Raw genomic sequence first — 2,888 nt, 5'->3', positions numbered from 1 at the left:
CAGGATTTCCGGTCCTCTCCTCCTGTTTGCCCTTGTACTCCTCCCAGTCGGCCAGGTGCCCATCCTCACCACTTCCAGGGTGTCAAGGTCACCAACAACTCTGAAGACCAACTCAACAGTTAAATCTCAGGCTTTGGTTTCTAGTTTTTGACAATATTTTTCATTGCCAGTCTCCACGGGACTCTGGTTCTCCGCCCTCACCAGTGCCATTTTCTGTCTCCATAACTGGCTTCTCATTTCCCTGGCACAGGAGGTGAGCTCTCAGATCCGTTCTTATCTCCACTGACACTCCATGGACACTCACTACCAAGGTGGATTTCTCTTACCCCATGGTCTTAACTGCTATTATATACTGGTAACTGTGAGATTGCAATTACCATCTGTTTTGTTTTTTTTTTTTTTTTTTTTGTGGAACCAGGGATTGAACTCAGGCCCTTGTGCTTGCCAGGGAAGCACTTATTCTACTCAGCTATCTCCCCAGCCCCTATCTGGATCTTTTCCCTGAACTCCTCATTCATTCATCTGGCTGCCTTCTTGGTATTTCTACCACTCTCTGTCTCTGCAGCACCAAATATCACACATCTAAAACTGAATTCCTTCTGGGGGCCAGGGAACTAGCTCAGTAGAATAAGTGCTTGCCTGGCAAGTTCAAGGGCCTGAGTTCAATCCCCAGCTCAGCAAATAAATAAATAAATAAATAAATAAATAAATAAATCTGAATTCATGAATCCCACCTCCCCTATTTTGCCTAATCCTATCAGGTTTTCTTAGAAAAAGCAATTCCATTTTTGTAGTAGCTCAGTAGCCCCTGAAGTTATTCTTTAGCCACATCTCTTAGTATCAAATGCATCAGTACATTCTATATTAAAATTTTTTTAATGCTAGTAGGTTATTTGTACTTATAACAACCCCTACACAAACATGATGCTCTACTCTGTTCTAAATGGTTTACATATAACTTCTTTAATCTCTATAACCCTATGAGATAGATATAATATCCCCATTATATAAATAAGCTAAGTCACAGAAGTTGCCCAAAGTCATCCAACTAGTATATACAAGAGCTAAGATAACTTTAGAGTTTATATGCTTGACTATGTTGACTATGTTTGACATTTACTCTGTGCTTGGATATTTAGACTGCTTAGAAGCTTCCAATTGCTACAAATCATACTTTATTGTTTTTCAGACAGGGTCTCACTATGCAGTTTAGTTTGGCTTTTAACTTATTATATCGCTCAGGCCGGCCTTAAACTCACAGTGATCCATCCTCCTGCCTCAGCCTCTGGAGTGCTGGGGTTACAGGCGTGTGTACCACACTGGGCTAGCACAAAGATTCCTAATTACCAAAGTGTCTAATCTATTATTGGTAAATGTCACTTTTTTGAAATGTAAAGTTAAATGTGATTCTCAGCAAACTATCTTTTACTAAATAGAGAAAAACCTGAAGAATTTAGCTAACTAAATTCTTTTTTTTAAATGTATATAGTACAAGATCTACATGGTCTCACTATATAGATTGGACTCATAGTAATTCTCTTGTTTTCAGTCTTCCAAGTGCTGGGATTACAGGCACGTGCCACCATGCTCAGTCTTAATGGCTGTCTCAAAGCGCTCCGGGGGTAGAGCTGGCACAGCATGCCGGGGATCAAACCCTGGTCCCTGTGTCTTCCTAAGCAGGTGCTTTAATCCACTGAGCTATCTGACCGGACCTAAATTCTTTAGTTACTGTGTATCATAAACAATCTTGTGGTCTTCAGTTTCCTCACATAATCCCTACATTACAGCATCCTTGTAGGTGTATTAATTTGGTTTTCATTTCTACCAAAACAAGAAGCTTTGTGTTATTTTCTTCCCCTCAAACAAACCATAAACTCTGGAACTTAGATCTATTTCTGTTCCTCTCTGAAATGGGGTTTGTCTGTCCTACTGGATAGGAGCATAAGAACACGAAGTCTGACTTTTGTTGACTTTGCCTGTCTGAATTTTATACCTACTTTTGCTCATTCTTTACTGTTTCAAGACCTTAGGACCTGAAAGATTATGTCATATGCACCATGGCTGTGTATCAACTGTCCCCACCATAGTTTATCCTTATATTCTGATCTCAACTTTGATTTTACAGATTGAATAAGAAATCTGCAATAATAAGTGCATTATGTTCTGACATCCTTCTTTTTCACCCTTCAGAAAATCCCATTACTATAATATGAAGCTCTTATATGTAGTAGCATTACATTTCCTCAATACTTTTCATCCTTTCTTGTAGATCTAATTATATTGTCTTTTTTCTTCAGTCAAGAAAAACTACTAAAACTGGTATCTTCAAAAGGAGAAAATTCCAGAAGCCAAGAATCCGCCTTCCCTTCTTTTCTTCCCATGTCTGTTGGCAACCAGTTCTGACGCCAGTCTTCCCTGTGCCCTCCACAGTACTGCCCAGAATACCAACCCCATAGATCTCCCTGCTTAGATTTCCGCCAGTGCTGGACAATTATGAGGGAGAAGGAGGGTGGAAGGGAAGCAGCAGCGTCTGTATTCTTCCTCCAGCAGCGAAGTGGAAGAGTTGAGTCTTCCACAAATCTCCTGCCTCTGGAAGCAGAAGTTCCTGGCCTGTACAACAGTGATTTCCTAAAACTTAGCTGAAAACTTGAGAACTAATTATGAGATTCCCTTCTATTTCCTACCTCTAGCCTTTCTACCTCTTTTATAAAAACTTCATTGACTTTTAAATACCTTTCTGCTTCATATACCCAAAATGATATTTATTTTTCTGTCCAAAGACTGACTGATACGGACTGGTGAGATGGCTCAGTGGTCTAAAGCACCTACTTAGAACAAGCTTAGCAAAGCACAGGGACCGCGGTTCAATCCCCCAGCACCACATGCCA

Source organism: Octodon degus, unplaced genomic scaffold (assembly GCF_000260255.1).
Source record: "Octodon degus isolate 3935 unplaced genomic scaffold, OctDeg1.0 scaffold00109, whole genome shotgun sequence".
Lineage (NCBI taxonomy): Eukaryota > Metazoa > Chordata > Mammalia > Rodentia > Octodontidae > Octodon > Octodon degus.
The sequence above is the reverse complement of the archived record's forward strand: the minus strand, read 5'-3'. Positions refer to the sequence as shown.